The sequence below is a fragment of the Quercus suber genome, unplaced genomic scaffold (genome assembly GCF_002906115.3).
Source record: "Quercus suber isolate HL8 unplaced genomic scaffold, Cork oak 2.0 scaffold_18, whole genome shotgun sequence".
In the NCBI taxonomy this organism is placed as follows: Eukaryota; Viridiplantae; Streptophyta; class Magnoliopsida; order Fagales; family Fagaceae; genus Quercus; species Quercus suber.
Window position 1 is genome coordinate 1564364 of NW_027069483.1, and position 9169 is coordinate 1573532.

The 9169-nt window shown below is 36.5% G+C and overlaps 1 non-coding gene across 1 annotated transcript; it reads left to right on the plus strand.

The window, feature by feature from the left end:
- Positions 1-1797: 1797 nt before the first annotated feature.
- Positions 1798-1958, plus strand: LOC112027483 (U1 spliceosomal RNA). The gene has a single exon (XR_002884476.1). It is a non-coding gene; the product is annotated as a U1 spliceosomal RNA (small nuclear RNA).
- The last annotated feature ends 7211 nt before the right edge of the window (positions 1959-9169 follow it).

Sequence of the window (9169 nt, forward strand, 5' to 3'; positions counted from 1 at the left end):
TTCCTAACCAAGCTTGGTACATGAAGACACCAGCTCAAATGTTCTTTGGGGGCTTTCTGCCTTTCATATGCATCTTCTACATGATGGATGATATTTACGCAAGCTTGTACAATTTGAAAGTTTGTGGTGCATTTGGTACTATGTTGACGGCTTTCATTATTGTCATCATAGTGACTGTGTTAATGGGAATGGGATGCACCCGCTATCAGCTGTACAAGAAAGATCACCAATGGTGGTGGAGGTAATTCTCTAACAAATTTGTTACAAACACAATAAATTTAATAAAATTTCAAATTTGAGGCGTAAGATTGTGATTAGTAGAACATCACTTTCACATGAGACACCACTGACATCACTTTTATTATATACCAATTACAACCCACCACTAATTAGTTGCGAAAAACAATTGTGAAATTTTTTATACGTACTTATTAATTCTCTTAACATATACCTCGATCCTAGAGAATTAAAACTCTATCTGGAAAAGTACCAAAACTTACCAAATGCTCATCTACATTTTCATCCTCTGATGGTTGTTATACAAAAAATGACTTCCATCAGTTGTTACTTTAGCATGCTGATGCAAATTTGTAAGCCATTCAAGTCTTATGTTGCATATGTTTGCATAGTAGTGAACTAAGTGAAGAGTACAACTTTTATACGTGAGTATTTCTTATTGACTATAATAAAGAACCCTATCTACAAGTTGGCGCCTCATTGCAACATCTGAAAGTAGAGTTTTAAGCTCAAATCATGTTTAAATTCATGTAGAAGAAACATTGTCTTTCAAAACCAGATCATGATTAAAGTACAGTTTTAAGCTCAAACCATATTTAAATTCTTTGAGAAGAAAGGTTGCAACATTTGAAAGTACAGTTTAAAGCCCAAATCATGTTTAAATTCATTCAGTTTTAAGCTCAAATCATGCGTTTCAAGCTTTTGCTTCTAATTTGATGAAAAATCAAATATTTTATTTCCGTGAAGCAATATACTAATGTCTGCCCATCCAATATCTATCTATTGATCCAAGTCTATCTACAATGCAGATCTGTGCTTCGTGGGGGATCACTTGCCATTTTCATGTTTGCGTATGGTCTCTATTTCTATGCTAGAGCAAGTGCCAGAATTTCAATGAACCTGCTAGAGTTCCTGGGCTACAATGCTTGCATATTCTACGCTGTCTTCTTGATACTTGGAACCATTGGCTACAATGCTTCATCAATTATGTTCCGTCAAGTGGACCTAGACGGCTAGACCTGAAGAGGCGTGCCTAGAAAACTCAATTCTTTCTAATGCTGACCCAAAGAGAGAGCACATTGTTTTTGTTATTTTCCTGAGTGACAAAGAGGAGGCCTTACCACCTTAGTGATAGTTTTTTTTTTTTTCAGGATTTTTCATTTTTTAGTAGTAGAACTGAACATGGATTCAAAATCCATGACCTCACCCACAACTACATTGTTATTCATGGTCCATGAATTGGATGACTGGCGTTTACCAATCATGTTGCGTTGCAAACACACTCGGCATAGGAATAACAATTCTACTCATTTGTTCTGTGCTTTCATTCTGAATCTGTCACATGACATGTAATTCTTTTAACTGAAACCCCAGCATCGGGATGCTTGTATAAATCTACTAGGATAGGATTAAATTATATATCCTAGTGACCAAAATACACAAGGTCAAGGGTGTTTCTGTGTTCTTCGACATTATGCGTTCTTATCCCACATGGAATAGAAACAAGTAGAGAGGCTACCATGTGGGTGTATAAAATAAGAGCAAGCAGATCCAATAAAATTACTTACCTGGACGGGGTCAATGGGTGATCAATAAGGCCCATGGCCTAAGCTTGTGACTTCCATTGCACTACGGAGGGGTGCTCGCTTAAGGTCTGTCCAAGTGATGGAACCTACGTCATAATTTGTTGCAGTGGGGGCCTGCGTGCGCGCGGCCCCTATCAATGTCTAATCAAAAAGTTTGTTGTAGGCATAGGTTGGGCTTGTTTATAATCCAATGTTGGGTTGTGCTACATAAACGGGCTGAAAGGCTTGGGCTTGTTTATAATCCCAGTGACAATTTGCAACCTAACTTCAAAGTTAGGGTCAGGGTCAGATATGCCTATTTGGCATTAGGTACTTTCGAATTAACAGTATACGGAATGGGGCGGACACGTATGCCTGAAAATTAATTTTTTATTCTATTTTTTTCTCCTCTCACATGTCTCCCTCTTTGTCCCACGTCGTCCAGATCTCATTCTTGCGGTGGTTTTTTAATTTTTTGCTTTGTGTTGATGGGTGGGTTCGGCGGTTGGGTGGGTTTGGATTGGTGGGTTCTGATGGGAAGGTTCAGCAGTCGGAGGGTGGGATTGTGAAAGGGGTGATTTATTTTGTTTTTTTAATAAAAGTTAGAAATTTTTTAAAGTTATTTTAATGGGTGATGTGATAAAATAAGAGATGTGATGTAAAATAATTTTAAAATAAATAAAATAGCTTTTTGGTGTATGAAAATAGAATCTTTTTAGAACATTTGATGCTAAAACTTTTAGCCATTTAGAAAAAATGGATTTAGGAAAAATGGGAAGTCATTTTCACTTGGACAAGGGTTTATGATTCTATAATGAACTCCATTGGACTTAATCCGTAATCTGTAAAATTCTTTCCAAGCAATGTGTGATGGACCGAATGAATTGAAATGCTAGCAACAATAAATATTATGTTTTAACTTTTAGATATTAATCGTAAAAATTAAAAATAAAAATTTGATAAATTTTAATGATCAAAAATATCATTTGTTCTAAGTGAGGAAAAAATAATGTTGCTTACATGGTGAAAAGGGCACCCCTAGTGGCGGAGCCAAGAATTATTGTCAGGTGGGTGAGCCTCAAGCTAAAATATAATCTTAAGTTTCAAACCTACTGTAGTTCAAACCTCATTTCTTCCACATCTATTAACAAAAAAATTATATTTAACAATTACTTAATATAATTACTAAAACCCTTATTATTATATATAAATGTCAAATAAACAATAGATAGCACTGTTTAATCAAAACTAGAAACAAAATAATATAATATAACATTAGCAATGCAAGCTGTAAACAATAGAATACTCAGAAGTCAAAATATTAGTAAATGCAAGCTAGAAAACACTAATTTTGTGCTTAAGCCTATCCTGTTTAAGTGTTTTATGCAGTTCAGACGAACATGTTAAACTCAAACATAAAACAGAGAGAGAGAGAGAGAGAGAGAGAGAGAGAGAGAGAGAGAGAGAGAGAGAGAGAGAGAGAGAGAGAGGGGGGGGGGGGGGGGGGGGGGGGGGGGGTGGGGGTGAAAAAGTGTATTTACAATTGTTAAAATATGATACAGATAACTCAAGAAAATAGCTCATTCATTGCTAATAACCCTCCAAATAGAGATGAAACAACTTTAACAATCCCATATCAGCAACATTATCAACTAAAAAAAAATTCTTTGTAAATAAGGACTCCTATAAAAGAAAAAAAAAACTTTAATATCTACGGACCACGGTCTACCGAAAAACCCAAATCTGATTAGAAAAAAATAAATCCCTTGCGCTTCCACCTCCACTAGACGACTGTTGCTGGCTACTCCCTCCATATAGTCATTAGTTNTCTTTTTTTTTTTTTTTTTTTTTTTTTTTTTTTTTTTAATTTAAGCTGTTGATCTTTTAGATGGAGTTGATCAGAAATTTTGGACGGTGAATAATGGACTTGGATAATGTTGGACTGGCTGGTAGTTATTTATTTTTCATAAGGAATTAGCCAGGGCAGTGATGGAGCCACAACTAGGTGAAATAGGTATCTCACGGTACTCCTCCAAACTTCTAGTAGTGAAGAGTAATTGAGGCCCGTTTGGTAAGAGATTTCTAGTAATGTTGTTTGTATTTTTTGGAAATACGTGTATGTGAAAAAGTGTGAAAATACATGCAATGTTGTTTAAATACTAAAAATGGTTGTTTGAACAAAAGTAACAAATAGTCCCTGACTTATCATATGATGAAATCACCCTTAAGGGCAACAATTCAAATGACTGGTATAGGAATGTCAATTTCATATAACACAATTGTTTTCACTTAAGGAGGTTGGACTGTGAGGCCCAAATGAATTTAAAGAGAAGAGTTATTAGATCGGGTGGTCGGGGGGGGGGGTGGGAGGGCAACAATTCAACATGACTGGTATAGGAATGTCAATTTCATATAACACAATTGTTTTCACTTAAGGAGGTTGGACTGTGAGGCCCAAATGAATTTAAAGAGAAGAGTTATTAGATCGGGTGGTCGGGGGGGGGGGGGGGGGGGTGAAAAAGTGTATTTACAATTGTTAAAATATGATACAGATAACTCAAAAAAAAAAAAAAAAAAGGTACAACTACAACAACTATCCCTCTAAAACAACAGTATATATAAGCAACCAATTCTAACAGCTTTTCCCTCCTAAATATTCAAGCTCTTCAAAATCTCTCTCTCTCACACAATCACACAGAATCCATGGCTCGTAGAATATTAAATACATGTTACCTGGTTCTGGTACTGGTTGCTCTGTCAACTGTGGCATTCGCAATTGTTTGGACTCAAAGAAGTGCGCCTTTAAGTGAAGAAGATCGCGATGATGATGATGAAGAATACAAGGAAGGCGATTACATTCCTCTCTTCGCCAACAAAGCTTGTCCTTATCAAGGAGATCCATGGTAATCAATATTTTGATTTTGTTGAAGAAACAGTTTGGTTTCTTGAGAAAATAATCACAACAAAAGAAAATTATACACATTGAAGCCAAAAAAAGAATCACTTTTTGCCATTATGTTTGTATATTACTTTATCTTTTTTATTTTTGCACTTGCAGTGAGCCATATTCATATTTTGATTTTCCATTCTGCCCTCCTGAAGGTAACAAAAACTTTCTTGGTTTGTGTCAAGATTTCTACTTTCTAGTCATAGAGATCATTCCTATGCACTTTCTAACCGAAATTTTCGATATATAGATCCAATACCCAACAGAAAGAAATCCTTTCAAGAACTTTTAGCAGGGGATTGCTATTTCAACACTCAGTATGAATTGAGGTTCAAGATGGGAACAACAAGGAAGCTCTTTTGTGAGAAAAATCTGACCAGAGAAGAAGTTGCGAAATTTAGGGACGCCATTGCAAATGAAACTATGTACGAGATGTACTATGATAACATTCGCTTGGAAGAGCAAGTTGGAGTTAATGCATCGGATCTACAGTTCCCCCCAATTCAGTACCAAGTTGGACTTTATCTTATCAATCACCTGGACTTTCATATCCTTTACTTAGGAAACAAAGTGAAAGCTATATATGTTATGGGTCACTACGATTTTTCTGGGGAAATATCTAAGGATGCTGAAATCATAGTCAACTTCACGTGTTCTGTCTTCTGGGAAGATTTTGAATCCTAGCAAGAGAATCAAGACGAGGTCAGTGACTTGTCGAAGCATGATGGAGGAGATGATCGTGTGCCTTATGCTACTACAGCTTTCGTCATTTGCATCTGGCTTGGGTTGCTTTGTGCAGTGATTGTGGCATACACGTACCTTAGAAAGTATTTTACTTGGTATCACTCTATTCCGTTCAAGCAGGCCATTGTATTCAGATAATGATTATAACATCAACTTCTACTGCAGGATTTCTTTTGGAGAAGCCACAGGGGTTGGTCGTGGTGATGCGTGCAGATGTCCTCGGTACTCGTCCCTACTTGGGGCCATTCTGGGTGTTGGAACTCAGCAGTTCATTATGTAAGCCATATCTACCATACGCTTGTAAATTCTGAATTCATTTTTTGGATACAAAGATGAATGTATGTACTAAAACATATCTGACGCAAACAATTGTCTTTTTCTAAGTCTACCAAAACTCTAGCATAACATGTGTTAGTTAAATAATTAAATTCACCCATTTTTGATAGTTTAAGCTTTTGAAAGAATCAGTAATTTAATAACGTGGATAACTGACGAGTACAAAACAACATGATTAACTTATGATTACAAAATTACACTCTAGGAATGGTTTGTTAGTGTCCCTAAAGGGGCCATCAAATGGTTTCTTTCATCCTAAACTGCACATTTCATTTTCATATATACTTTCAATTTTCATAGGCACTAATTTTAAAATGTCATACTATCATAAATATAGTTCACTTAAGAATTCCATTTGCAGAATTTGCATCCTCTTCGTCTTGACATATACGGGTCACCTATATCCCTGCGATCATGAGAGCCTGTTTATGTGGCTCGTCATAGAGTTATGTTCTCACATCATTGGTTTCTAGGTACAAGGCTGCTTCATTCCACTCTGGTTTCACACCACATGGACGGGTAATGGTTCTAATCTAAGGGTACTTTAAATTCAGTTACAAATGCTAGGGAATTAAAACTGCAATCATGTTAAAATTCACTAAGAAGAACGGTTGTCATTAATGCAGACCATGTTTAAATTACAGTTTAAAGCTCAAACCATGTTGCAACATTTGAAAGTACAGTTTGAAGCCCAAATCATGTTTAAATTCATTCAGTTTTAGGATCAAATCATGCTTTTCTAGATTTTGTTCCTAATTTGATTAAAAATCAAATCTTTTCTTTCCATGAAGCAATGTACTAATCTCTTTTCATCCAATATCTATCAATCTATTGATCTAAGTCTATCTACAATGCAGATCTGTGTTTCGTGGGGGATCAATAGCCATTTTCATGTTTGCATATGGCCTCTATTTCTATGCTAGAGCAAAAGCCAGAATTTCTCCGGGCCAGCTAGAGTTTCTGTGCTACAATGCTTGCCTATTCTACGCTGTCTTCTTGATACTTGGAACCATTGGCTTCTATGCTTCATCAGTAATTTTCCTATGCGTGGACCTACAACCAAAGAGGCGCAACTAGAAAAATCAATTATTTCATATGTTGACCCAAAGAGAGATAGCATCATTTTGGTTGTTTTCTTGGCTTGAGGAGGCCTTAGTAATCACTTTTCAAGATTTTTCATTTTTGGTAGAAGAACTGAACACCATGGATTCAAAATCCATGACCTCACCCACAACTACATTGTTATTCATGGTCCAGAATTGGATGACTGGCGTTTACCAATCATGTTGCCAGTGGCGAAGCCACATTGAGACCGAAGGGGGCCTTGGTCCCCCCAAAACTTTTCAAAGAGTTCCATGATTTAGGCTACGCTGCAGTTCTGTGATTTACAATGTAAAAACTAACAAAGCTTTTATGTGAAGGTGTGAAAAATAACGGCAGACTAGTCTAGACAAGATAGACAAGGTTCTAGACAAGATAGACAAGGTTCCCCAAGCTTCCGTATAGGCCCGTGTGGCTGTGCCCCTGACCCACTCTATTGCCCACTTTCCAAATTACCAGGGAATGCACTTTTCTTTCTTTTGTTTTTTTTTTTTTTTAAATTGTTTGGACTCAAAGAAGTGCGCCTTTAAGTGAAGAAGATCGCGATGATGATGATGAAGAATACAAGGAAGGCGATTACATTCCTCTCTTCGCCAACAAAGCTTGTCCTTATCAAGGAGATCCATGGTAATCAATATTTTGATTTTGTTGAAGAAACAGTTTGGTTTCTTGAGAAAATAATCACAACAAAAGAAAATTATACACATTGAAGCCAAAAAAAGAATCACTTTTTGCCATTATGTTTGTATATTACTTTATCTTTTTTATTTTTGCACTTGCAGTGAGCCATATTCATATTTTGATTTTCCATTCTGCCCTCCTGAAGGTAAGAAAAACTTTCTTGGTTTGTGTCAAGATTTCTACTTTCTAGTCATAGAGATCATTCCTATGCACTTTCTAACCGAAATTTTCGATATATAGATCCAATACCCAACAGAAAGAAATCCTTTCAAGAACTTTTAGCAGGGGATTGCTATGTCAACACTCAGTATGAATTGAGGTTCAAGATGGGAACAACAAGGAAGCTCTTTTGTGAGAAAAATCTGACCAGAGAAGAAGTTGCGAAATTTAGGGACGCCATTGCAAATGAAACTATGTACGAGATGTACTATGATAACATTCGCTTGGAAGAGCAAGTTGGAGTTAATGCTTCGGATCTAGATTTCCCCCCAATTCAGTACCAAGTTGGACTTTATCTTATCAATCACCTGGACTTTCATATCCTTAACTTAGGAAACAAAGTGAAAGCTATATATGTTATGGGTCACTACGATTTTTCTGGAGAAATATCTAAGGATGCTGAAATCATAGTCAACTTCACGTGTTCTGTCTTCTGGGAAGATTTTGAATCCAAGCAAGAGAATCAAGACGAGGTCAGTGCCTAATGCTACTACAGCTTTCATCATTTGCATCTGGCTTGGGTTGCTTTGTGCAGTGATTGTGGCATTCACGTACCTTAGAAAGTATTTTACTCGGTATCACTCTATTGCTTATGTTGTATATTTCCATTCAAGCTGGACGTTGCAATGATGATTAAATCAACTTCTACTGCAGGAATTCTGCTGGTGATAACTGCTGGTGTCCTCGGTACTCGTCCCTACCTGGGGCCATTCTGGGTGTTGGAACTCAGCAGTTCATTATGTAAGCCATATCTACCATACGCTTGTAAATTCTGAATTCATTTTTTGGATACAAAGATGAATGTATGTACTAAAACATATCTGACGCAAACAATTGTCTTTTTCTAAGTCTACCAAAACTCTAGCATAACATGTGTTAGTTAAATAATTAAATTCACCCATTTTTGATAGTTTAAGCTTTTGAAAGAATCAGTAATTTAACAACGTGGATAACTGACAAGTACAAAACAACATGATTAACTTATGATTACAAAATTACACTCTAGGAATGGTTTGTTAGTGTCCCTAAAGGGGCCATCAAATGGTTTCTTTCATCCTAAACTGCACATTTCATTTTCATATATACTTTCAATTTGTCATAGGCACTAATTTTAAAATGTCATACTATCATAAATATAGTTCACTTAAGAATTCCATTTGCAGAATTTGCATCCTCTTCGTCTTGACATATACGGATCACCTATATCCCTGCGATCATGAGAGCCTGTTTATGTGGCTCATCATGAGTTATGTTCTCACATCATTGGTTTCTAGCCTTCTAGGTACAAGGCTGCTTCATTCCACTCTGGTTTCACACCACATGGACGGGTAATGGTTCT